This window comes from Puntigrus tetrazona, chromosome 9 (genome assembly GCF_018831695.1).
Source record: "Puntigrus tetrazona isolate hp1 chromosome 9, ASM1883169v1, whole genome shotgun sequence".
Classification (NCBI taxonomy): domain Eukaryota; kingdom Metazoa; phylum Chordata; class Actinopteri; order Cypriniformes; family Cyprinidae; genus Puntigrus; species Puntigrus tetrazona.
The window spans coordinates 1616148-1644091 of record NC_056707.1 but is presented as its reverse complement, the minus strand read 5'-3'; the positions used below and the strand labels follow the sequence as shown (position 1 = coordinate 1644091).

The 27944-nt window shown below is 37.4% G+C and overlaps 2 pseudogenes; both read left to right on the top strand.

The window, feature by feature from the left end:
* Nucleotides 1–27944, top strand: part of LOC122351661 — a 326230-nt pseudogene that overhangs the window by 15824 nt on the left and 282462 nt on the right.
* Nucleotides 4013–27635, top strand: LOC122351651 (annotated as a pseudogene).

Genomic DNA, 27944 nt, shown 5'->3' with positions numbered 1-27944 from the left:
TTTGTTTGAAGTGATCTAAATATTCATGGTTTGAAACAGATGGAAAATTGACAGGCTTGTGCTGCAGTTCTGTGGATGTTTTGCCCTCCAGGTCTCTTTACCAGTCATGTGACTGAAAAACTCTATATAGGTGACGGTGTATCCTGCCCAAATGAACCCTGCTATAATAATGTTTTGTTTTCTTTGCAGCAGTGGACTGTTCTTTAGGGTTTTTAGGGACAAAGAAATGAGTGAGTGAAGCCAGACATTAGCAGCCTTGTCTTGAGTCTTGACCCTTCCCACGGCCGCTGATGGACTGTTCTTTACTGACACATTCCCATCCAGTTTGTGTTCTTGCAGTTTAAAACAGGTTTTTCTAAAAAAAAGTTAAAACTGAAGGATGGATCAGTGTTTTTTTGGAAAACCTGGTGGGCTTAGCAGAGCTCATTATCTTTTAAAGGGACATGCATTGAAATGGGTCAGTGTTTTTGTTTTGTTTGTTTTTTGACAGGAAAGACATAGGATATGAATGGTCAATACAAAAAAAACAAAAAAAAAAAAAAGAAAAATAAATGTAATGGAAAATATATCTAACGAAAAATTTATAAATATTGTGTGGTACAATAAAATCTTCCTAAAATTGTAAATAATTATAAAAAGAATATTACTGGACAAAAAATATATTAGATTTGTTATATTATATTTGTTCGACAGGGGTCAAATAAGGAAAAAAACAAAACAAAAACGTAATATGATATTAAAACAGATGTATATCAAGAAACAAGATTTTAGTCTTGTTATATTTTAGTAATTGTTATATTTTGTTATATGTAGAGCTTTACTCTAATATGCCGCTTAGTTATTCCTAAAACTGTGTTAAAAACCAACTAAAGATTAATTTAAATTGTTGATTATGATTCTGCCTGAAAAATTCTGACGTGGTGTTTTTGCCATATCGCACACCCCTACAGTGAAATTTGTGCAAATCGGTCATTTCATTCTCATACATTTACATACATGGAAGCCAATGGAGGAGAAAGTGTCATGTGACCGTCCCTTTACTCACATCAGTATTGAGTTCCAAAAGTTGAAAATTGTGGTGTTGCTTTATGGCTGTGCTGTGTGTGCTCTCCGAAGGGTTACTGCATTGTTATTTAATTAATGTTTTATTATCCAAAACACAGAGGCCCACTAAAATGCAGGGTCTGTTTAAAAGTATTGAAGGCAGGGTTTAAGTTAATAGATCAAATCTGCTAGTTTTCTTTTCATAGACAGTGGGAGTGTGAAGCTGATGTGTACAGATTGTTCTCTAGATAGTGTGTGTGTTGAGCGCTTATAGTTGACACCTTTTAGAGCAGTGCTGCAGTGCAGAGCTACCTTGCACTAGGGTGCGGGTATACGATTGTGATTATTGAGGGTATTTTAAGCACTTTTGAGTTGAGCTATGGTGCATGCAGTGTATGTGTTTATTGCTGGCTTAATCATGATACTGTTCTTCATCAGAGACAGAGACTGAGTGTGTGTGTTGTGTTTAGGAGCTACAGTTTGAGCGTTTGACTCGGGAATTGGAGGTGGAGCGACAGATTGTGGCCAATCAGCTGGAACGATGCCGACTGAGTTCAGAATCCCCAGGAGCTGCTAGTGGCGGGTACATACACACAAACACACTGCGTCATTACCCTACTGACCACTGACAGTGTGCATTTACAGTACTCTTTTTTTATTTCCTTTTTTTTCCATTTAATATTCAGAAAAAGTACAGGAAGAGAGTTGGATTATTAAAGATATGTAAATCTAAATGCAACTGAAATATCTTTGGTTATGTGCTAGGGGGAAAAAAATCTTAAAGAATAAATTATGGCATAATAAGCAATTGCAAATCTTGCATTTATATTGCATTGAACTGGCAGTGACTGCCACATTTTAAATCAAAAAACTAAGTTTAAATGCAACTGTATTTTCCATGTCTTGAGCTATGAGCCTGACATTTAAATAGCAATATTAATTGCCACATTTTCTTTTTCTTTTTCTCTGCGTCGTTCATGTTACCTGCCAAAACTCAAATGGAATCGAAATTATTTTTGCGTTTGAATTTCCAATTTCTACATCAGTGCTGTCAAAGTGAGGGGGCGGAACAATACTGGGGGGGTGTTTGTATTGGGAGGTGACATCACTCACAGATGACCGTGCCAATAAATCGCTAAAAGACTGTAATATAGCGATTATGTTCTGCTAACAGCAGCAGCAACAGTGTGCACAATAGGTCATCATTCACTATTAACCAAACAAGTGCAATTCCATGACATTCCAACTGTCTTATCATTAGGCCACGACTGCCCCAGCAGCTTGTATCTGCCCCACTTCTTGAATAATTGACACAAACCTGTTAACCTGCATCGTCATCTCAGTATTTTAAGGTTTTTGCAATTTATAATTGTATGTATGCAAACATGTAACGTGTAAAAAAATGAATAAATAATGCAAACAGTTTCTTTTCAGCACTGACACAGGACAATGATATACAAAACATAAAATAATGATGCACTGCACTGCATGCTTGCAATGAAGTGTTAATGTATTTTCCAATGGTTCAAAATAACTGATGTTGAGCTACAGTATGTTGTTTCATGTGCCACCTGTTGGATGTTCCGTGAAGCATAACACATTTATTTACACTCTATAAAGCTTGCACAGCGTTTTGGACAAATTTTAATTTATTTATTTATTTTTTGTCAGAGCCAGCCATTAGATTTTAGGCAGTCAGAGTTTAACAGAAATGTTGTGCGGTTTACACAACTCAAAAGCTGGTTTCTGTGTTATGGAAAATGTATAACAATAAGGTACTTGTTATGGCAAGGAGGATGTGAAAAGAAAATTATATATATAAAAATGCTGGTAGGTCTTTTGAATCATCTTGGAGATGTTGTTCTCTCACAGTTCTTCTGGATTTAGTCTGGTTTTTGTGTCATTTCAGACAGACTGGATGATGATTACATCAAATCACTGTATAGGGGTACTGGTTCAATATAGAGTGTATATAGAATGAATGCACACAAACACTGTGTAACACAGGCCTAGAGCACACCTACACGTGGGGGTGTTTATACTTTTGACCAGCACTGTTCCTTGTGCTTTGTTGGATTTACACATACTGTATATATTGGGTTAAAGTGATAAGTGTCGCTCATTGCTGCTCCTTTTTAGATCAGTATGTCGCTTTAGATGTACTGCTCAGGTATTTATAATATCTTGAATTCTGTTGTTACATTATGGCTTGTTAAATATCATCATTTACTCATCCTCATGTTACTTTAAATGTGTGGGAGTTTCTTAACATCAATGGATTGAAAATGAAAGTATGAAAGTTTTGCAAAGCTTATCAAAAACTCACTTGGAAGTTTTTGCTATTACAGATTTTGTTACTGGTTACATGGCTCTCTCACATCTCATTCCACATTTTAGAACTGATTTTATGTGACTTTTTTGTTTTTTAGGTCGTCTGAGATGTCTCTTCCCTGGAGATCTGCAGGTACTGAATGAATGCATGAATGCATGCAATTTTAAGCCAAATGGGATTTCCAGTATCATTTAATCAATGACAGCTTTTTTACCTCAGTAAAGTGTGAAGCAGTACAGTTCTATTTATACAGCAGGCTTTAGAGTCCTTTCACATACCTTAGCCAAATTTTAGATCCTCTTCTATTAAATATTAACAGTCGAATGAAGGCTTTGACCATTACTCTGTCTGTCTATCATCATGACTTCTTTCCTGCCTTCTTTTCTCAAGTTGACATCCACATGAATACCACTCTGAGCACTAGTTGCAAAGCCATCTTTCTGAGTTGTAATGTGAAGTGTCTAATCTGCTTTTACTGTGGGTCTCAGGATCGGTGGGAACTCTCACAGTTCTACCCAGATGAACTCTTACTCTGACAGTGGTTATCAGGATGCTGTCAGCTTCTACAGTGCTCAGGCCCTGGGCGAGTGTCAGCAGAGACTTGTTTCAGGAGGAAGCTCCACACTGCAGAGGAGCTCCAGGGCCGAGGCCAGGCTGTAGGACACCACCGAACACCTGAGCTTCAGGTACAGCTCACAACTTAATGAAAAACGTGCAGGTCATGTTTCACCACAAAATCAAAAGTAAAAGAAGAAAATGAAGCATCTCTCCTAAAAGCGTTTTACTAGTAGTACCACAATATCAACCGCATAACAATGCAACAATAGCAAAACCATGATTTTTGTGTTTTCTTTTTTGTAAGGATAATGCCATGTGTAGGCTACTAGTAATGATAACAATGTATACCCTATTGATTTGTACAAAAGCTCAATAGATTTGAAAAATCTTTATTTAATAAGCCTAAACAGACAGTGAATGAGTGCTTGACTGATCTTGTGTGATTATCCACATCTGTCCCTCCTTTCTATATCATCTTTCTTTGAATGAATCGAAAAGAACGGCTTTCAGTTGCTGTTTGTAGGCATGTCTGAAGTTTAGTGAAATGCATGCTCAATTGGGTTAAGGTCAGGTGACAGACTTGGCCAATCAAGAATATTCTAGCTAGCTCCAACATGGTCTCAGTCTTCGACTTGGAGACCACGAGTAAACTGCTTTTCCACCCCCCTCCGCTGGGTGACACAGTAGAGCAAGCTGTTCTACACAATGAAGTGTGAGAGAGGATGGGGTCCAGGCCGAGGCTTTTCACCATCCAAGCACACTTTCCCCCAACACTGTCGCCAACAATCATCCTCCCGCTGGGCTCGGGGAAATGAACCCCCTCCTTTCACCTGTCGGAAGACAAAGAACACGTTCCTGGCACGTCCTGTCTGGCATATGCCCTTGCTGGCAGGCGATTGTCCCCATGCACACAGGTAATCGGTAGAAGGGTCTTGGAGTCACTGTGAGGCGGAAGGAGTTGAAACTCTAGGAGGCTGACCGCATTGCCAAAATTCAGCAGGGCTTGGAACAAACTCCCGATGATCTTCACCTTAATCTCTGTGGCTTCAGAGGGGATATCCTGGTGAAGAACACAATCGTCTTTGGACTGGGGCCCGCCAGCTGCTTATTGGACACGAGATGCCCTCCAGCATGTGTTTTGACCACACAGTTGCCGTCCAGCAGCCAGTGTTTGGCAAGGTGTGATAGTTCGGCTGCCTGGGCCTGGAACGACCCAATCATGGAAGAATTTCCCACATTATCATACTGGGTGGCCACTGTGGCTGGTAAGCTGAAGGTGGTCTGCTGTTCCTGCTTGTCAGGAGTAGGGCTAAAGCCTGGGCCCAATCAGTCCACTCCCAGCCTTCAGTAACAGCTGTATTTTCAAACATCTGTAGGTATACTTCCACGTCCTCATCAGCCCTCAGTTTATCAGTCATCAGCTGGGAGACCTGCATGCAAAGATCCGGTACAGGAAAGCGTTGGCAAGCGGTTGTGCGGAGGCTGGCGAGCTCCTGCTCGGTTCCCCCCTTTTCTGGTGGTGAGGTGTTCTCTTCTGGCAGATACTAAGTTCTGTCAGGCGCTTCAGAATCTCTTCATATTGGCTGGGGAGGAGCGGCCGCATGGGAAGGAGACAAATAAGAGAATAAAATAAAGAGATCACATGCCTGTGTTTCCTTCTAACATGCCAGCATTTTTCACCACTGTGACGGAAGGGAAGGAACGCACGAAAAGGAGGGCTAAAACAAAACAAAACACCAAACAAACCCTGGAGAGTGCATTAATTTATTAACACAATAGATACAATTCCAGCTTCAGTCTGCGCAGTGCTTTGGGGAAAAGAGTGCTGATCTGTCACAAGCTGGTGTCTAATCGGAGGGAGAGAGCAGTTAGTTTCTCAGGAGACAAGAGAAAGTGCCTCAGTCTGGTTTGGGCCTCGCATGGCTTATCTGGCTGGCTACATTTTGATATTTCTATTCATCAAAGAATCCTAAAATAATGTACTCAACTGTTTTAAATATCGATAAACATATTAGACTGATATCTGAAATGATATTGAAGACTGGAGTAATAATGCTAAAAATGCAGCTTTAATCACAGAAATAAATTACAGTTTTTAATTTGTACTGTTCAAAAACCTTTGAATGGTAACGTAGGCTGATTATTCTTATAGATTGAGACAAATGTGCAGAAAAAAATGGTATAAAAGTGCTGTTAAATCATTCTGTTCCAGCAGGAGGCGCTGAATTAGCAATTTCTTCTGTAATGGCTGTAATCAAATCATGAAGCTAATTTAGCAGATAAAAATTAAAATGTCTTTGATGAAAGAAATGAAAAAACTTTTTTGGTATGGGAAATCAAAGTCAAATGTCATTAGAATATTAGTAGACTGAGTAATATCTGCTAACTCTTTTAACTTTATTGTGATGGTGTTACAACTGACAGTCTAGTGACTAGTAAAAGTAATTTTGTAAGTATATGTAACTTATTCTAAACATTTAAAAGTCTACTAAAGGAACCATGAAAATAAAGTGAAATCACAATTATCAATAATACTTGTGCATTTTAATAGGTATGACTTTGTCATGTTTTATTAAAAAAATATATATATATATGTTTTGACATATAAGTGGTTATTACAGTGGGTGAGAATTCTAAAAACAAATGCAAATGTAAATGTAAATCCATGAAACAAAATAACAATTCAGAAAACATTATAACAAGTCAAAAGTATAACAACAAATTCAAAAAACAAAACAAGAAGTCAGTTTTTCCTGCACAACTTGATTGGCAGATATCTGGTCCAATCAGCGGTAAGCAGTCAATCGTCAAACTATACCTACCTCTTCCGGTTTGTCTAAATTGTTGTCGTGTTTTCTGACTTCTTGTTTTGTTTTTGAAATTGTAGCTGTGCTTTTAGACTAAATAGTTATTTTTTCATATAATGCATTTGTAATTTGTTGTTTTTTTTCAGGATTGCGATTTGTTTTGCACTTCTCTGCCACCGTAGGTTATTGTACATACAGTAAGCTTCAGAATTTAATTGTTAGGCCAAAATAAAATAAATTGCTGAAGGTTTTGCCACTTACTATGTGAATGTAATTTTGTATATGTCATAAGATGACACTTATGACATATACAAACAAAGCCAAAGCAGTAGAGTGGGTCAAGGCTGAAGTACAAACAGATTTTAGAGTGATTGATCATTTATATGCACTTTTTAATGAAATCTAAGATCTCTCCTTTTTTTTTTTTTATACATAATTACGACATACTTTTTGCGGTCTCTTATAGGTGTCAGGACTGATGGATGGGGCTAAACCCACTCGTGCAATGCGTCGTGTTGGTTCAATGCCCGCTCGTGCTCAGCCGCTGTATGGAAGCAGCATCTCTCCATCTCGTGGGTCTCTGCGGGCCACTCCTGGAAACTCCTATGGCTTGCCAATTACTACTGAACCTAAGCCTATGTCCACCCTGTCTGCAATCCCTCAAAAGAGCTCTCCTGACGCCCTGCTCAGAATGGGTTCCTCCCGCTCGGCGGAGCCAGCCGCACCACACATCACCCTATTCTGGAGGAGTAGGCTCTGTGAGAGAAGACGAGCAACTTGGGTCAGTGTCATCGGCCAGGCCGGGGATGACCGCAGTACCACAGCATTATGGATCGATGATGTCGAGATCGCTTCTGCATGATGTATCCAATCCATACATTACACACAGCTACGAAATCTACGAGCGGATAGACCCACGACCAGACAGCTTAACAGGTAATAAAACAGCCAATTCTGTTATCTCCTATTTATTTCAACCCACATGTAAAAGCCATCATGAATTCCCTGGGACTCTCAAAAGCAAGTACCTGTACCTATCTTTCCTGGGTGCCGATAGATGATATTATTGTGTATTGATGCTAGTCAGAGATATTTACTATACCAGATGTCTTTGTTGATAGACAAGGCAATATTATGGTTGTTCTCCTGTTAATGTATAAAACTATTATCATTGTTATTATTTCTACTCTGCCTATTATTATTAGTAGGCTACACAGTTTCTTTATGTTCATTCATAGCTGTTATTGTCACCAGCATTTCATTTTCTTTACAGAACATTAACAAAAATGTGATGCTTATTGATGAGTTTTACCTTGACTGATTTTTAGACTAAAACTTCAGTGCCAATGTGGCAAAAGTATCACAGTAGAACACGCGGTCCTAATAGCGACGTATGACTGCTGACTGTATCCGAATATATGAACTGGCTGTAATAAATATTTTTATATTTAACGTCAGTTTTTCAGTATGTTTGAAAGTCTATTATTTTGGTTATTGATGGTCCCAAGCTCTTTCTCTCTCTCTCTCTCTCTCACGCAGAGAGAATTTAAATCACCAAATAGTTACGAAATAGCCTGTGACGTATACAGAGAGTCTCTCTCTTGCCCACACCCACCCATACACAATAATATCGCGTATCAGCGATTTCATGATATGCTGGTAATTTGACGATATGAAAATGTCATTTTTATAGCATAGCTTGCAGAAAATAGCTTACTAAACAGTTACTGGTTACTCTTTTTCACATTTCCTTGGTTGTTAAATGCACTGGGGACCTGATTATAGCACTTAAAACCTGGAAAAGTCAGATTTTCTTGATATGTTTAAAAATCTTTAATGATATTACGCCTGAAAATTTTCAGTACCTGAAAACGCTGGGGACTATTTTTAGGTGATGCTGCTTTAGGTTGGGCTCTCTCTGATTAAGTTATCCAATGTCAAATATAATGTAAACTTATTATATTATGTCATGTAATGTAATGTAGTATAATGTCTATAATATAATGTCTACTTGTATAAATCCAAATGACAACGATCAGTATTTTTTTTTGTAATGTTAATCTAGTTAAGTGAGTTGGAGAAATGACTCTGGGTTAAATAAATTTGCTCATTATCATGTCAAACTTAATTTCTGTGGAACATAAAAGATCCCCAACATTCAGATCAACCAAACATGTTTCAAAATATCTTGAGTTCTGGAATGCTGATTTTCTTAGTACAATATTGCATACAGGACTTAAATAAGCGTATGTCAATTGAATAAATGAGTGACAGTCTCTCTAACTATGTGTTTGTATTGTAATCATTAGGTGTGTGGACATCTTACACTAGTCAACACAGTCAGATAGGTGCTGATCTGAGGTCAGCCACTTCCCTGACCGACATATAGGACCTATTTATGAGGGCCGGACTTTCCAGGGCCCTCTCTACCACAGCCTCAGCCAGGCCGCTTCAGACCTGAACCATAGCCCACAGAGTGCACTCTATAGGTCGTCTTTCGGTATGAAACTTTTGAACTATATAAGAAATATTTTGAAAACAGTTGTGTTAATATGATGATTTTGAATATAATATTTAAAATGTTGAAAATAGTCCATAATGTAGTCTAGTAAATCACTTAAATTTGTAGAAAATTGTAGTTTGTTTTAACAAAAAGTATTCTAATGATTAAGTATCTACTTGCATCTCCAAAACAGCACATTTTTTTTAAAGCATTAATTTTCGCTTCCAAACACTGAACACTTGTATGGCTCAAGTCAAACACATCTGATTTAACTGAGTAGCTCATTAGACCTTAAAACCTGAAATAGGTTTCTAAAACCATAGACATAAATACATAGATGTCTCATAGCCCACAACTGTACTGGACCTCTATTAAGACTGCTAAGACTCATCTAATATAATATATTGTGCGATATATTGCCCAACCCTCAATTAACGTGCTGTGGTTGCTGTATTTCAGGTATAAGTAACCTTCAGCGGAGCTCCAGTCAGCGCAGTAACATGATGTACCAAAGAAATAACTATGCTTTAAACACCATATACACAGAAGCATACCAGTCTACCCCTTACTGGTCCCCTGATCCCAGCTACTCACGCCAGCCCATGGATAATGATGACACACGCTCCCCTTCGGTAGACAGCATGCAGAAGGACCCAAGGTAGATGACATAGCTGATGGTAACTAGTAAAGCTCTGCAATTTTTACTCAGTCATGGATCAACACCTGCTGCATCTGCATTCACATTAACCCCCCCGTTACTGCTGTGTGTGTGTGTATGTCTGTGCATGTGTATTATAATTTGTAAGCTAGCTTAATGGGAATGTTATGATTGTTTTTGTAGAGAGTTTGCATGGCGTGACCCAGACCTGCCAGAGGTCATCCACATGCTACAGCATCAGTTTCCATCTGTACAGGCTAATGCAGCAGCATACCTGCAACACCTGTGCTACAGAGACAACCACGTCAAGTCAGAGGTAAAGAATGCTTGAATTGTGTGGAATATAAGTCTGTAAAGAAGGGAAAATACAAGGCAGGTCAAGCTCACAAACATAAACAAATTCATGTTGTTCCAAACCCATTTTGAACTGTGACCATAATGCATAAGGTACCTACTGAACATTCTGTCTACCATTTACATCCCAAGCATGCATGCGTGGTTGCCAGGTTCGGAAGATTAATAAACCAATGGGCATAAAATGTGTTCCTTTTAAAAGGAAAGTTTGTTTCAGGATAAATTACCAGTAGGCAAATGTTGCAAGTCAGGTCACCTTTATTTGTATAGTGCTTTATAGAAGAAAAAAAAAGAAAAGTGCTACTGAAATAAGGTGACTGGACATAACATACCTAATCAAAATAATTGCAAAGTTTAGCTCCAGCTCTAATCAGACACACCTGAAGCGACTAATTAACGTCTTCAGGATCGCTTGAAAATTAAAAGCAGGTGTATTTGATTCGTATTTGATAGCTGGAGCTAAATTTGCTGGAAAAAGCACATTTATAATCAATAAACTTTTAATATCAGTACTTTTTACACATTTCAAAGAATTAATATCTATTTTAACCACTTTTTTGGACTGTCTCTCACCCACACCTGCAAGATGTTTGTGATCGTATATTGTTTAACAATGATATCTTTGTCTAAACCTAAAAAGTAATCTTGACAAACTATATATCATTTGAAAGGTTGACAAATGACAAAGCAATCGATAAATAGCAATAGAATCTCCATGGCGCCAAACACACTCTTACACTTCTATACATATGTTTTTATATGTTTTAGAGGTTCTAGAAAGTTCTAGAAGTTACTTTCCAAACAAAAATATGGAAATATATGGTTCATAACACTAAATAAATGGAAAACAAGATGCCCTATATATCATCCAGTTGAAAAGTTTGGTTGTGCATCCACAAAATAGTTTTTTTGAGATATCAACCAAAATTTTGACACAAAACTTATTCAGATGATTGGCCTTGATTTTCTTAAAGATTCAGTTGTAATTTTGTAAAATGTTTTATATTAGTTTGTATAAAAAATACAAATATAAAAAAGAAAAGGAAAACAAAAAGAAAAAGCCTAACGTTACCCTCCATGCGTCTTCAGCTGATGCTAATGCTAACTCAGCTGAACCACACCTGGACATTCTGTCAGAAATAAAGGCTAATGGATCACGCCTTGATGGAATTACTAGGCATCTAGAGGGGAATGCAACCTCTGTGAATTCGTTTACTGATTTGTTTTTGGCGCTAATGTGTATGAATCGAACGGAGGATCTCATCTGCCAAGATTTATCAACAGCTACGGAAAGGCAGGTGACTAACTTGAAGATGATAGTAGATCAATTGCAGACAAAGGTAGACGACCTTGAAAATAAAGGTCACCGCAAGAATCTGAAAATTGTGGGCCTGCCAGAAAATGCTGAGGGCTCTAGCCCACTGTCATCGTATCTACAAGACCTGATCCTTAAGTGGCTAGACCTACCTGCAGACATTCCTGCTCTGGACATTGAAAGGGCTCATAGATCTCCCATGTTTGCGTCAACCAGTCTCGAATTCAGCTCTGAGAAGCATCTTGGTTCGGTATCTATAATTCACTGATAAAACTATTCTGAAAGCAACACTGAAGAAAACGATCATTCACAATGGCTCGGAGCTTCAATTCTTTGTCAGTTGGTCTGCTACAGAAGCGTGTGATTTCAGGATGGTGAGTAACGCATTTGCTGCCCGCAGATTTACCTATCCAGCCAGGCTACGATGTCTGCATAACGAAAAGATTGGCCTATTTAACAACCAGGATTCAGCCAAGGCTTTTTTTGGACTCTCTGGACAGTTAAATCTGACTTTGGGCTGATACATACACTTTTACTCTCAGTGGAGGATTAAGATGATCAGCCTCAACAGAAATTGATCTTTACACCGCAGAAGAAATGCAAGCAGCAGAAATCAGTGACATTTATTTGCATTTATTTGTTTTAATGATACTGAAGTCTAACATGAATGCATAAATAATACATAACATCGATAATGCTATGTGTTTTTCGGTTTTATACAAATATAAAAATGTTGGAAAAAATACAGTAAGCATCTTTTAAACGCGAAAAATAACCCGAGTTATTTATTCAAACTATTTGATTAGTCTCAGGCTAATTCATTCAAGAATGAAACAAGCTCCTGTTGTTTTGAATGGTGTTATATTTTATGGGTCATTTAAATCAATGACTTAAGTGTGTTGCTTTGAGATGCACGACTGTTCTGCTGTGATCTTTGATAGAAACTAGTTTATAGGCTAACCAGAATAGAGCAGAAATGGTCAATATTGAAAATATTGTCTGAATTGTATAGAGCACTTCATGTCGATTGAACTCTTCCATAAAATCAATGTCAGATTTGCAATAAAATTGGTTTTCAGGGGGAAAATGTACTCTCTTGTGTTGGTTAACTAGACATCATGTTATAAATATTCAAACCTGCCTTTTTCTGCAGATGTTTCTTCTTTGTGCAGTTATGTACATTTTTATATATATTTCAACAAGATTCTCTCATTTATAGACTGGCTGCACAAGCCGCACCTTGCTCGATGTGTTGGGCTACTTTCAATAGATTTTATCAATGTTAAAGCTGTTTTGAACTCACTATTTAAAATGTATTTGTTTACCTTGACTGAAAGGTTTTGAGTAGATCACCAGTGTAATAATGACATGCTCTCGCTCATGAAAAGGTCACAGCATTTTTGTCTCTATCTGCATAGTTGCAAAGTCATCTGATAAAGAACTGAATATGCGCCGTATACTTGTGTATACCCTCCACTGTTATTTAAAGGAATGACCTTTTTAAGTTTAATTGCAATTTATGTCTTTCCACATTTAAGACTCCTGAAACTTTCTGAACAGTCAACTTTCCTAATTTTCAAAATGCCATTACCCAAACGGCTCCAGAGTTGATCTTGATGTGCTTGATATAAGCTTGATTTATTAGAAATTAGCATTTGATTTATTTTTTTTTTTTTATTATGTCAAAAACCTTCACAGATTTGGACCGGAGTCCGCCTGTTGAGGAGCTTGCTTTCACTATCGTAGAGACTGCAAAAGATGCGCCGGTTGAAATAGAAGACCTGGACCGTGGTCTGCCTGTTAGTCACTCATGATGTAGATTATAAAATTATTGCAAAATCCTTAGCCTGACAATTAAAAATAGCCTGAAAATGTTTTGTCTTAAATTGTTGAAATCCAGGTATGGCTCAGGAAATATCCAAATAGATCTTAATATTATAGATGAGGTAAATTCTACCAAGGAATCTGACCTTAGTTTGTCCCTAGATGCCAAAAAGGCATTTGTTAGGGTGGAATGGCCTTTTCTTTTTGCAGTGTTTAGAGAAAATACAGTTGGGAATCAATTGAACTGATTTGCTTAAATGTCTATATTCTAATCCAGTAGCTCAGGTTAATACTAACAGAATGTTGTCTAACAGGTTTACAGTAAGCAGTTAGATAAATCTTATTTCTCTATATTCAGACGATGCTCTGTTGTATATTAAATACCCTGACACCTCTACAATAATTAAAATCCCTGTTTCAGGGTACAAGATTGTTCTGGGCTAATCTGAAGCTTTGAATATATGCTCCCACTGAAGCCATCTCAAAATCAGGCTTTCACTTAGGACTTTCTGTTACAAAATTTTTGTATATATCTGGCCAAAAATTATGGTCAACTATTCAAATACCTTCAATCAACTTGTGGATGAATCAGGTGGCCATACTGTTAACAATGGAGAAAAAAATAATAATAATTAAATAATATTTAACATTTTTTTATGTTAAAATAATATTTAACATAAAAAAATTCTGTATTGAAATGAGTGGGGAAAGCTACTTTTTTTTTGCTTTGTAGGATGGTAAAACAAATAATAAGATATATACACTACTGTCCTTATTTTTTATAAATATTTTTTTAAAAATTTTATATATTTTAACTGTTTTTTTAATTCAATGAAGATAAATTTAAACTAATCAAAATACACTCTATACATTGCTAATGTGATAAATGACTATTCTAGCTGCAAATGTCTGGTTTTGGTGTATAGAGGCCCATTTCCAGCAACTATTACTCCGGTGTTGTAATGGTACAATGCGTTTGCTCATTGCGTCAGAAGGCTAATGGATGATTAGAAAACCATTGTGCAGTCATGTTAGCACAGCTGAAAACAGTTTAGCTGGTTAGAGAAACTATAACACTGACCTTCCTTTGAGCAGGTTAAATGCTCAAAATAGCCAGAAAAAGAGAACTTTCATGTGAAACTCGACAGTCTATTCTAGTTCTTCAAAATGAAGGCTATTTTATGGGAGAAATTGCCAAGAAACTGACGATTTCCTACAACAGTGTGTACTACTCTCTTAAGAGAACAGAACAAACAGGCTCTAACCGGAGTAGAAAGAGAAGTGGGAGACATTGCTGCACAACTGAGCAAGAAGATAAGTACATTAGAGTGTCTAGTTTGAGAAATAGATGCCTCACAGGTCTTCAACTGGCAGCTTCATTAAATAGTACCTGCAAAACGCTAGTGTCAACATCTGTAGTGAGGCGGCGACTCCAGGATGCTGGCCTTCACGGCAGAGTGGCAAAGAAAAAGCCATATCTGACACTGGCCAATAAAAGAAAAAGATTAATATGGGCAAAAGAACACAGACATTGGACAGAGGAAAATTGGAAAAAAGTGTTTTGGACGAATGAATTGAAGTTTGAGGTGTTTGGATCACACATAAGAACATTTGTGAGACGCAGAACAACTGAAAAGATGCTGGAAGAGTGCCTGATGCCATCTGTCAAGCATGGTGGGGGTAACGTGATGGCCTGGGGTTGCTTTGGCGCTGGTATGGTAGGAGATTTGTTGAGGGTAAAAGGGATTTTGAATAAGGAAGGCTATCACTGCATTTTGCAACGCCATGCCATGGACGAAAGCAAAGTTTATTTATTAGTAAAGTTATTTCAAATACAAATCATTATATGTCAATGTCTTGACTATATTTTCTATTAATTTTACAACTCATGGTGGTAAATAAAAGTGACTTTTCATGGAAAACACAAAATTGTCTTGGTGACCCCAAACATAACCAAGATATTTTGTTTTGGGTCTGTAGAGTTGCCTTAGAACATTAAAAATAGGCGGCTCAAATGTACCCTGTTACAGTACAAAACAAAAATGTAAAAATAAAAATGTCAAAGAGTGTTGAAACTTTGCATGCACGTTTATGACCCTACAAACAAACAACATCTGTAGACTTGCTTTAGAAAATAAAAATAGGGAACAGTACAAACTTAACAAAAATATTTTGGACATGTCAGAACATTAGTGTACTGAAACTTTGTAAGAATGTTTATGACTCTAAATGAGGAAAGGAAAAAATACATAAGTTAACTTAAAAATCCAAAAAATTGACCCAGAACAGTACATGAGGGTTAATGCTGTTGACTTTGTTATAGTATTTTCGTAATTAATGTTATATTTACAGCGAGCTTGTATGTAACTGGTTATATAGAACAGTGGCAGCAAAAGTACATTTTTGGGGAACTCTGCATTACAATAAAAAATTTTGTTTGTGTCACTAAGTAGGAACAGAAATGAAATACCTCACTTTGTTTGAGCAACCCCTGATCAACATGAACATCTCTTGTGTTTTGAAGGTGTGTCGTCTGGGTGGAATAAAACACTTGGTGGATTTGTTGGATCATAAGGTTCTGGAGGTGCAGCGGCATGCATGTGGAGCCCTGAGGAACCTTGTTTATGGCAGAGCTACAGATGACAACAAGATCGCTGTGAGAAACGCAGGTGGAGTTCCTGCTCTGCTTTGCCTGCTGAGAACAACAGTGGACACTGAAGTACGAGAGCTTGTCACAGGTCAGCCAGTCTGTTGTCAGATACGTGTGTATAGCTTGTCTCTGTTATGTACAGTATGCATTCTATTAATATACATTACATCTGTAGGAAATGCATAACACGTTCTATCTGTAATAATATACAGATATCTTGAATAAATTAGAATTGAATTTTAGTATATTTTCTCAAGGGATAATATTGCACAAATGAAACTTGGATAAATTTTAGAGTAGTCAATATGCAGATTGTATAGAAGTACAAATTTACAAAAATAGCTCAACATATAGTCATTATTGTCCAAATGATTGGGAACAAAAATAAGTACACCCTGACTAAAAATGTCAATATTTAGAAGGGTCACCATATCTAGCGCTGCCTTATTCCTCCTGGGCATGGAATTCACCAGAGCTGTGCAGGTTGTTGTTAACATCCTCCACCCCTCCTCCATAATGACATCATGGAGCTGCTTGATGTTAGACACATGGTGCTTCTCCACCTTCCGCTTGAGCCAAACAAGTTTATCTTAGTCTCATCAGACCACAGGGCATGGTTCCAGATATTTAGTGAATTACAGACCAATCTTGAATCTCCCTTTCCTGTCAAAGATACTATGTTATTTTAGAGTTATTTTCAGAGGATAGTAAATCTTTAATGTCACACAAGTTACACATTGACTACTTTAAAATATATCCAAGTTTCATTACTAAGGTATTGTCCCTTGAGAAAATATGCTTAAATGTTTGTTAAAATGTGAGGGGTGTACTCACTTTTGTGAGATACTGTACATTTACACGTTGTTGCTCTATAAGAGCATTATGTTAGCCTAATTATTTAACTTGCACTTCTAATAAAACTTGAAGCACCTGAATTCAGTCATTAAGAGGTGTATGCCAAACTTGTATGCCAAACTAATTTTATTTTCCATAAAGTGCCAGATTATTTCAGAAGAGAAAATTATTTGTCACAATTAACTACAAGCTGTGCAAATACACTTTTAGTGAAATATGGATGCAGTAATACTTATGCTACGTGTAAGTAACCATGTTCATTTACATGTCCATGTTTAATCATGTTCTGTCCATATGCTTTGGATATATACACTCAGAAGGTAGTATATCAGAAATTTAAACTAATACGATTCAAAATGCATGCTTTCAGCATGATGAAAATGATAATCGCAAGCAAAACATATGTTTTTAGTAGGTATGAGCTGTAATGGCACAGCTCTATTCTGGATAAGGGGCCGGGAGCATGAATAATTCCCATGCCTTCCATTCTGCAAAAATAACACATTTTCTAAAGAGCAAATTTCTTTAGCTGGTGCATTGTTTCAAGTGCCCAGCTGACTACATGCTTGCAGTATTAGTCTCTTCTCTCCGCACCAGGATAAACTGCTTCCGATGGCCATGCAGTTTCACTGCGTGAAGTCTTCAGGAAGAAAAAGGAGTTTTCCCATAGCGTCTTTTGTAAACGCAGAACTCATTCCCGTGTATCTCATGCAACCAGGGTTACAGAAGTAACCTATTCGATCTGTAGGGTATTTTGAGTTGAAACTTCACAGACACATTTTGGGTACATATATTAATTTAATAAAATTAATTAAATTTTGTACAAATTTTGTAAAAAGGGGAATAATATGTCTCCTTTTAAATCATCTGCAAATTTAAGCCACAAACTGAACAGTCATATGTGCATTGATTCTTTTAGAAGCATTAAAAAACAATAGATTTTTTAAGTTGCTGGAGTCATTCAAATACATTTATTTTTGTGATCTGATCACAAAATGTTTAAAACCCATTTTTACAGAGTGAGACATGTAATATCATACAATGTAAAAATAAATAAATAAATAACATCTGTTCAGAAAAGTAGTATCTTAGTTGATATTACTCTTAACAATCTCAGAAAGACACACTGAGACGGAAAAAGATTTGTGCTTATTTCACACATACATGCCTTAAGATCGAATTATTGGACAATGTAACTTCACAGGTTACATATCAAAATAATCCTTAGTTAATTCCCTATGCATTGGTGTAAACCACCTCATAACACGCATTGCATGCTTGAGATATTAATCAGAATATGAAGGGACACTAAACTGTCTATTCTGATCCTCCAAAAACTCTTCCCATTAAAAAAGACACCTTTTTCATTGGTTAGGACAAACAGGAGAGGTGTGATTGACATCCTGCATGTGTGCTGCTTTCTGTCTGTAGGTGTGTTGTGGAATCTGTCGTCGTGTGACGCAGTGAAGATGACAATCATTCGCGATGCCTTAAGCAGCGTGACCAACACTGTGATCATCCCTCACTCGGGCTGGAGCAGCACTGACTTTCACGATGAGCACAAACTCAAGCTGCACTCCTCTGTCGTGCTTCGCAACACCACCGGCTGTCTAAGGTAACCGCAGCACAGCACTGCTTCCTGGATGCGTGGAGTCAGGATAGTTCAAATCATTACTAAAAACTCATAATTTACATTCTCTAAATGATTGGTTTATCAAAACTGATGAAGGGGAATAAAGATCAGTAGATCTGATGAGATTTAGAAAAATATCAGCATGTTGGGTTCTTAGTTTTTGTTTTCTTCTGATTGGAAGCTCTTGTGATTTTCAATTGAAGGACCTTGCATTGTAGTAACAGTTAGAGCTTGTTTCTGTCGAAGTCAGAAGCAGCAGTTGTGAGTGGGGCAATGAAACCTTGGCCCCACCATTGTGTTAAATGTGTTAAATATTTTAAAAGGGTCATATGATATTACTAAAAAGAGAATCTGTGTATTTGGTGTAATACAATGTTTATGCAGTTATATGTTTAAAAAAACATATTTTCTACATACTGCTATTTATAGTCTCTCCTCTAAGTCCTGCCTTCCTTAAACAGATTGATTTGTACAAAGCTCATTGTTCTAAAAAAGCGAGGTTTGCTCTAATTGCCAGCTATTCAGTGTGTTGTGTTTGGCTGAATACCTCAAGTCTTATGCCCCTTACCATACCATGATACATAAAACAATAAAAGCCATTAAAAACAATGCATTCTGATTATCTGAAATCCAAATTCAGAAAAAAAATTGCCAACTTCCTGTCGGTTGTTCCTAATGAGTGTAAATTAGAAAGTTTTTCAGATTTATGAGAGCAACATATATAGAGTTTGGTCTCTGTAGCTAAAACTAAGCCCCTCACTTTTGACAAAAGAATTTTGAAAATGACACACTTCCTGCTTGCCAGTTGGTGGCGCTATAACTTTGACCTCTAATAGTCACATTTATGCAATCGACAAAACCCGTGAAGTTTGAGTAAAATCAGATAATATATGTGGATGTCATTAGACACTTCCTGTTTTTCATTTTTGGCCATAATTTCATCGCCTTGCTAAGGGCAAACTGGAAAGGTTTGGTGGCTGTGGTTTGGAAAACCTCAGAGGAGTATATCAAATTCCACAGCATTTTTAAATAACTCTGAATAGTCGACTTCCTGTTGAGTGGAGCCAAAAGGTATGAGGCTTCCAGGTGTTCAGCACAATGAGATCTATATGTGTACTGAGTTTCATATGAATACGTGCACGTATGTGTGAACTAAACTGCAAAGTTCTACTTGCTTTCTTTGCATTAATATTTTGGCAGTTTTCGAAAATAAACCCGCTCTGTGATGAGGAGTTTTAGGGGCATGTGGACAAGTCTTTTATAAAGAATATCTCTTTGGTTTTTAAACTCTAGTCTTTGCAACTTTAGGGATCTTATCAGCTTGTAACACTCCAAAGAGAAAGGAAAACTTCACATCATACGACTCCTCTAAACCCTGTTAAACTGGAAAAATGAATTGCCTGCATTAACATGCTAATGACTGCAATATTAAAGAGCGGTTTAAAGAATAGCTTCGAGCAGCTGAAAAGTTTTTTTTCTCATTCACTAAGAAAATTTGTTTTTACATTGTTATGCAGTAAGTGTTCTACATTATTGGAACAACCTATATTATTGCTTAAATTGTCTTGATATTAAAGTGCTTTTCCATGACCTCAAAATTACCCTCTCTACCAATAAATCAAATCAGAGCTGTAATTCAAAGCTGTAATAACTGACTGTGCAGTGATTTTGTGTTGCTACAGAAACCTGAGTTCAGCCGGAGAAGAAGCCAGAAAATATATGCGCTCCTGCGGGACTCGTGACTCACTACTGTACGTCATCAAAGCCTGTGTCAGCACCTCTGATTTTGACAGCAAGGTAGGCACCAGAAGACACACATACTCACTCAAACACACAAACTCACACTTCGACATCATGTTCAATCAGTGAAGCCTGTCTGTCTCTCAGATTGTGGAAAACTGTATTTGCATCCTGAGGAATCTCTCCTATCGGCTGGAGCTGGAAATGTCACCCTCCTGGCTGACAGCCAATCAGGAGCTTGACGGATTAATGGGGTCAGAGTCACCCAAAAAGAGGCAGATTACAGCTGCTGGGGAGGAAGAGGAGGAAAAAGAAGAATTTACTCGAAGAGCAGGTGAGACTAACAGCGTTACAGAACCAAAAAGGGTTTATCAGCACTTTAAAGTAACTTTTTTGAACAGGATGAACAGTCAACTGATAACTTTTTTTTTCTCTTAGTGGGATGGTGTCGGACCAATCCCTGGTTTCTCAAAGTCTCCTAAAGGTGCTGAAATGTTGTGGCACCCATCTGTAGTGAAGCCCTATCTTACCCTGTTAGCTGAGAGCTCAAACCCAGCCACTCTAGAGGGCTCCGCCGGGTCACTCCAGAATCTCTCCGCAGGAAACTGGAAGGTGTGTAATTGAATTGAATAAAGGCATAATTATGGTACAGTCTGTGTCCATATAATTGTTTTGACATGAAATAAACCGCAGTAAGCATTAAATAACATATATACTAAGATATAAAGTCACTTTTTGAGTTTATAAATGTAAAAAAAAGCCACAACTTTTTTCAAATAAATGTAAAATAAAACATGTAATATTTAGTTTAGCTATTGTTTTTTTAGGTGGTATATATTCAGTCTGTATCGTGTTATGCATTTAGGGGGAAAGTGCTCAAATCCTTTCTTTCTTTTCTAAAGAAACTTGCAAATTGTCGTATTGTGAAACTGTCATTTATATACACTCCCCTCCAAAAGTGGTGGGACAGTGAGGCCAGTTCCTGTTTGCTGTTGATTGAAAACATTTTGACTGGAGTTTGACATCAAAGGATGAATATCATACAAGAGATTTGCATACCAGCTATTATTTTTAGGTATTTACATCTGGATCTTACAAACAACACCTTTTGTTTGAACAACACCCATTTTTCATGTGAGCAAAATTATTGGAACAGATAGAATTAACATAGATCTAAATGAATAAGACTTAATATTTAGTTGCTGATCATTTGCTTTCAATAACTAAATAAATAAAAAACATCAAGCATGTGACCCATTGACTTCACCAACGTTTTGCATTCTTCTTTTCAATGCATTTCCAGGCTTTTAACGCAGCCTCTTGTTGTGTTTTGTTTACCCTCCAGTCTCTTTATTTTAGCAGGTAAAGGGCATGCTCTATGGGGTTTAGTCTGGAGATTGACTTGGCCAGTCTAATTTTCCAACTCCTTCCAACTTTCCACTCCACAGTTTTGTAATCCATTCGGCCGATCTCTGGGTCTGGCAACAGCACTTTTAGCTTAGCTTAACATAGATCATTGTATCCATTTAGACCAGTAGCATTGCGTTCAAAAAGAGTTTCAATATTTTTCCTAATAAAAATAATCTGTGGAAAATAGTCCCCAGCTTGCCTTTGACACACTGCCTTTGCAAGCAAGTGGGCCTGGCTGTTTTCAGGTGCTGTGTGACCTGTGCTTTGTGTTTTAATCTGTTTTAATGACTTCTCTCTAAAGGTTTGTCTATGAGTAGATGGAGAGTGAGAAAATGTATTTTTTTTGTGACACAGACTCAGAAAACACTTATTAGTAAATAATTCAAATATTTTCCCCAGACAGAGTAATTAATTTTGCTGAGGCTTTGTGGCAAAACTATTGCATGTGGAACTCTTCAGCTGCTGCAAGATACTGAACACAGTTGAGTCGTTCTCAGTCTCTCTTGTGTTTTTCCACCATTGGTGCTCAACAATTTTTCATCACTCATTGATGGATGTCTAAAATATAAAAATAAGGAGAAGCCGTAAACACAACCTGAACTGTGATGTGAAAATTGGCCTAGGTGGCGTAAAAAGTTGGGGTTCATCAGGCCTGTGTTTTAATTGCAGGGCTCTACATTTTTAAATTGATTATTGCCTATAGATTAACACTAAAAAGCTGTCACTCTTTTCTTCATCATGATCTCTCAAAGTTCTGTTACAAATGAAGCTCACACTGCACAATTAGGTAATATATCATTAACGTTGTGTATACACGTATAATGAAAGGATTCAATTGTATAACTTAGCATGGAACAAAAACTGGCATGTAGCCTTTAGATATGAGAGAAATCAGCCTCGACCCGGGTGAAAGCCTTGAAGTCCTTCTTAGTCCTTCCTTAAATATGTACAATTTCTCATTTGGTAAGATAATTTATTAGATTTTCTTCAACTCAAAAATATTAATTTAATCTATATGGGTTACAGTGATAAAATTAAATATTGCAGGTTAGCAATTCACAATTGGTTGGTTTTTGTTTTGTTTTTTACCCATAGACAGCTCTCTGGTTTACATGTTGATTACACCTCTTAACTACAAATTAAGTTTAAACTGGCAAAAACCAAATCTGAAACTGAGCATAGATTTTCGGTGCTAAGTATTGATTGAATAATTATTGTGATAGGACATATCTGGGCAACAAAATTCACCTGTCACATGTTCTAATACTTTTGTTCACATAAAAATTGGTGGTTCAAACAAAGGGTGCTATCTTCCAAGTTGTGTGTCAGATCCAGATGTAAATACCTGGAAATAAAAGCTGACATTTAAATATCTTGTTTGATATGCATATTTTCATGTCAAACTCAGATGTTTTCAGCATTTCAGTTATAAGCATTTGATCTGATTGTGTCTGTAGTTTGCAGCATATATTCGCAGCGCGTGCGTAAGGAGAGAAAGGTTTGCCTATTCTGGTGGAACTACTGCGCATGGATAATGACAGAGTGGTGTGCTCCATTGCCACAGCACTCAGAAACATGGCCCTGGACGTGAGGAATAAAGAACTGATCGGTGAGAGTAGATAAACCAAGATAAACATGTAATATATTTTACTCATCTTATTACCTTTATTTTTATGCTTTATACAAAACCAATTGTGTCAAAATTGCTTCACAGCCTTACACATGACAATAGTGTAAATAATACAAACAAAAAACTAAAAAATCCATCATCCATCTCAGACTTATGTTCTTCTCAGACTATGCTCTTCCCTGAGTTCTTTCTACACATGCTGTTTGCAGTTTCAATGTAAAGAAGCCCAAGCATGTTGATTGATGTTGGTTGTGTTTCAGGGAAATACGCCATGCGGGACCTGGTGAACCGTTTACCGGGGGGAAACACTACACAGCTGTCGGATGATACGGTGGCGGCAATCTGTTGCACGCTGCATGAGGTCACCAGAAGAAACATGGAGAACGCTAAAGCCCTGGCAGATGCGGGTGGCATTGAAAAACTTGTTAACATTACCAGGGGCAAAGGAGAAAGGTAAGCCACTGTTGTGAATGCAAAACAAACAAACTTTGATGCTTATTCATCTTTGTCATATAGACTTTCGATACTTCACCAGTGCATACACATACTTTCTCTATCTTCACTTGTCTAAATCAGTGGCTCTGCACATTTTTTGTTTTGCACATGTGTTCACAGCAGATACTCTATGAAGGTGGTGAAGGCGGCCTCTCAGGTGCTGAACATGCTGTGGCAGTACAGAGATCTGCGCACCATCTTTAAGAAGGTGAGCGGCAGCACAGTAAGGCTACAGCTGCTCCACATCAGGGCTGTCTGTGAGCTTATTTCTTCCTGTGTTTGAGCAGGATGGCTGGAATCAGAATCACTTCCTGACTCCTGTATCTACTCTGGAGAGAGCGCTTCAAGTCGCAGCCCATTCTACCATCGACCACACTACAGATGTCCCCTGTGCACCACACAGGTTACATGTCACACAGTTACACACAAACATATTTTTATTGTTCATTAAGAAACTAAACAAAGACTAACTTATGGCAGTTGGTTGATGGAGGTCTTATTTTAATATGATTGTTGAAAATCAGCTAAACATTCTGTGTATGTCAAGCATCAGTGGATCAGGACAAACTCTGAATTTATTATACTATTAGAAAACTATTTTTGGCATTATTGGTGATTTGATTGCACAGGCACTACTGGAAGAGAGCTAAACCAGAGTCATGTCATGTCACTTGGCAGCACCTTTGAAACACCTCTCAGGCATTCAAGGGCAATTCCTTTTAACCAGTAGATTCCAATCACTTTGAAACATCAAATTCTCCAAAACTGTTCAAAGCTTACAAGTAAATTTCATATTTGATATCACTAATGAAATCTGACAACTGTCTTATAAATGCCATAAATTGACAGGTTTCGCATTAGATCCATGTATTCAAGAAGAGAGAATGTCCAACATATACAGATGCATCTCAATAAGTGAAATACTCAAAAATTGTAATACTTCATAAGACCAATTTAAAAAATTGAATTTAGTGAATTGTTGGCCTTCTGGAAAGTATGTTTATTTACTGTACATGTACTGAATACTTGGTAGGGGCTCCTTTTGCTTTAATTACTGCCTCAATTCAGCGTGGCATGAAGGTGTTCGGCTCTGCTGAGGTGGTATGGAAGCCCAGGTTTCTTTGACAGTGGCCTTCAGCTCGTCTGCATTTTTTGGTCTCTTGTTTCTCATTTTTCTCTTGAAAATACCTTAATTAGGTCTGATGAGTTTGCTGGCCATTGAAGAACACCAAAACCATGGTCATTTACCCAACGCTTGGTGCTTTTGGCAAAAACTTCAAAAAACTGGTCAGCAGAAGGAAGCATGAAGTCCTCCAAAAAATGTTGGTAAAAGGGGTCAGTCACATTGATTTTCAAAAAACACAATGGACCAACACCAGCAAAACATTGCACCCCAAATCATCACAGACTGTAGAAACTTAACACTGGACTTCAAGCAATTTGGGCCATGAGCTTCTCCACCCTTTCTCCAGACTCTAGGACCTTGGTTTCCAAATGAAATACAAAACTTGCTCTCATCTGAAAAAAAAAACTTTGGACCACTGGGCAACTGTCCAGTTCTTTCTCCTTAACCTGGGTAAGATGCCTTTGACGTTGTCTGGGGTTCAGGAGTGGCTTAACAAGAGGAATATGACAACTGTAGCCAAATTACTTCACACGTCTGTGTGTGGTGACTCTTGATGACTTGACCCCTGCCTCAGTCCATTACTTGTGAAGTTCACTCAAATTCTTCAATCAATCGATTTTGCTTGACAATCCTCATAAGACTGTGGTTCTCTCGGTTGGTTGTGCATCTTTTCTTCCACACTTTTTCCCTTCCACTTAACTTTCTGTTAACAGGCTTGGAAACAGCACTTTGTGAACAGCTAGCTTCTTTGACAATGAATGTTTGTGTCTTACCCTCCTTGTGAAGGGTGTAAATCATTGTCTTCTAGACAACTGTCAGATCTGCAGTCTTCCCCATGATTGTGTAGCCTAGTGAACCAAACTGAGAGACCATTTTTAATTTCTCAGGAAACCTTTGCAGTTGTTTTTAGTTGATTAGCTCATTGGCATGTCACCATATTCAAATGTTTTGATTACATTCAAAAATCACTGGCTAAAATACTAGTAAATATAAAAACAGAAAAATTAATACATTTAAAGCGAAACTGAAGCTTAGCCTACCTCTCTCATTCTGCATGAATTCAAATGTTTCCATGTTCACAAAGTATCAGAAGCGGGCTAAATAATAATTTTGCATCTAGTGTAAACTAAGTTAAGTGCAATGTCAGTTTAGCAAAAATGTGTTGTATGTGTCCATGTTCTACACTATCCTACCTTTTTTGTTGGTTTCAATCACACAAAAAGCAGCATATTACCAGCTATCCATTTTCACATGTAATGCTTGGCAGTTTGAAATTATCCTCAGTTAAACTAATAGATACCTGTAATTATCGACCTTTTTCATGCCATTTTTAAAATGCGGATGGCTTTAAAATAATAAAAAATCTAACAATGAATATTTGAGGCCAATACATCGCTGTGCCCATTTATTTGTTTTTAAATGAACTGTATTTGTTTGTTTTAGCAGGCAGCACATTATCATCTCCCGCCATGCTGGGCATCAAAGAACACTCTGATCATCACCCGAAGACACAAACTATGCAATTTTATAATTACCAAGGAGAAAATGGCATCAGTAAAAACAAAACTATAGGTATGAGAACTTCCTTCAACAAAGGTGACTGTTAACTTTACAAGGCAATTCATGAGTCCATAATGATTTCTATTAAAATTGTATTTAATGTAGTCCCCAAAGCTAAAACTTGTCTAAATGCTATTTCCTTAAGCTAAAATTGATCTGCCTAATTCAAACTGATTTTTTTAAGCATCTGCAAAGGCTTCTCAGTGTTACACTTCCCTGAGCAGAGAGGGGTCAAGACGAGAACAGGTGAGGCCGCTGAACTCAACTTACCATCATTGCAACTACAATTTTCCATTTCTATTGAATTCTCATTACTGTAATTCACTAGCATTTTGAACAATAATTTTATTCTAGACTGCAAATGTATTAGTTCAAATGATGTAAAATACTGTTTTAGCTACTTTATACAATATCTATCTATACTGTGTTTAATGTAGTGTCTTAATTCAGTCACTTATGATGTTCCACTTGGTTTAGGATACTGCCTTATGAGGTGGGTTAACCTGGTTAATAAATATGAGCTTTTGTAGACTGCCCTGTTGACTGTCTATGACCAGATTGTTTTGTTTGTGTGCAGAAGGTGTATCGAACTGATGAAACAGGCCACAGAAACCATGATACTTACACATACCTGCATTCACCTCATGCCTACGAGGACTCCTATCTAGAAAAGATGGTGCACTATTCTCCTGTTGATTACAGCCAGACACATGGCTTCAGGACCACAAGCAACTATGTGGATTTTTACTCTTCCACCAGGAGACCGTTACACCACAGTGAACATTACCAAGGATCCCCTGATTCCTGGGTATAGAGCTTCAGCTTACAAGCTGAGAACACAGAAATGCACATGGGAACACATTGTGATGAAATGTGAGAAGTGGATGCAAAGCATATGAATGTGATCAAGAATGTCTGGCAGAATGTTGGTTTAATGGCAATAAAAATGAATCATGAACTCTGTATGTATGGGACCAGGGGTGCAAAAAGTGCAGTCCAGGAGAGTTGAGTTCCTACCCTGCTTTAGCACACATACCATAGTATTCCAATAAACCTAAGGATTGTATTAGCTGGATCAAATGTGTTTAATTAAGGTTGAAGCTGAACTCTCCAGAATCTGAGATTTGCACCCCAGGTGACGCGCTGAGAAAAAAAATTCTTTAGACTTAGGGCATCTAACCATGAACTTCAGTTTGTCAAAAAAATGAATAAATGAATAAGGATTAAATGTATATGAAGGATTTCAGAGGGAGCATTGTACCTGTTGTTGTTGAGATTGTTAATGCTATGGAGTCTTGTACATATTGTTCATTTACTTTTAGAATTATTGGAAATAGCTGCCATGTGGTTTATGCTTTACTACACTGGTAAAAGCTCATGTCGTTAAATCTTGCAGACCTAAGTAAATAAACATACTATCAGTTCTAAATGATTAAAATCATTCTTGCTT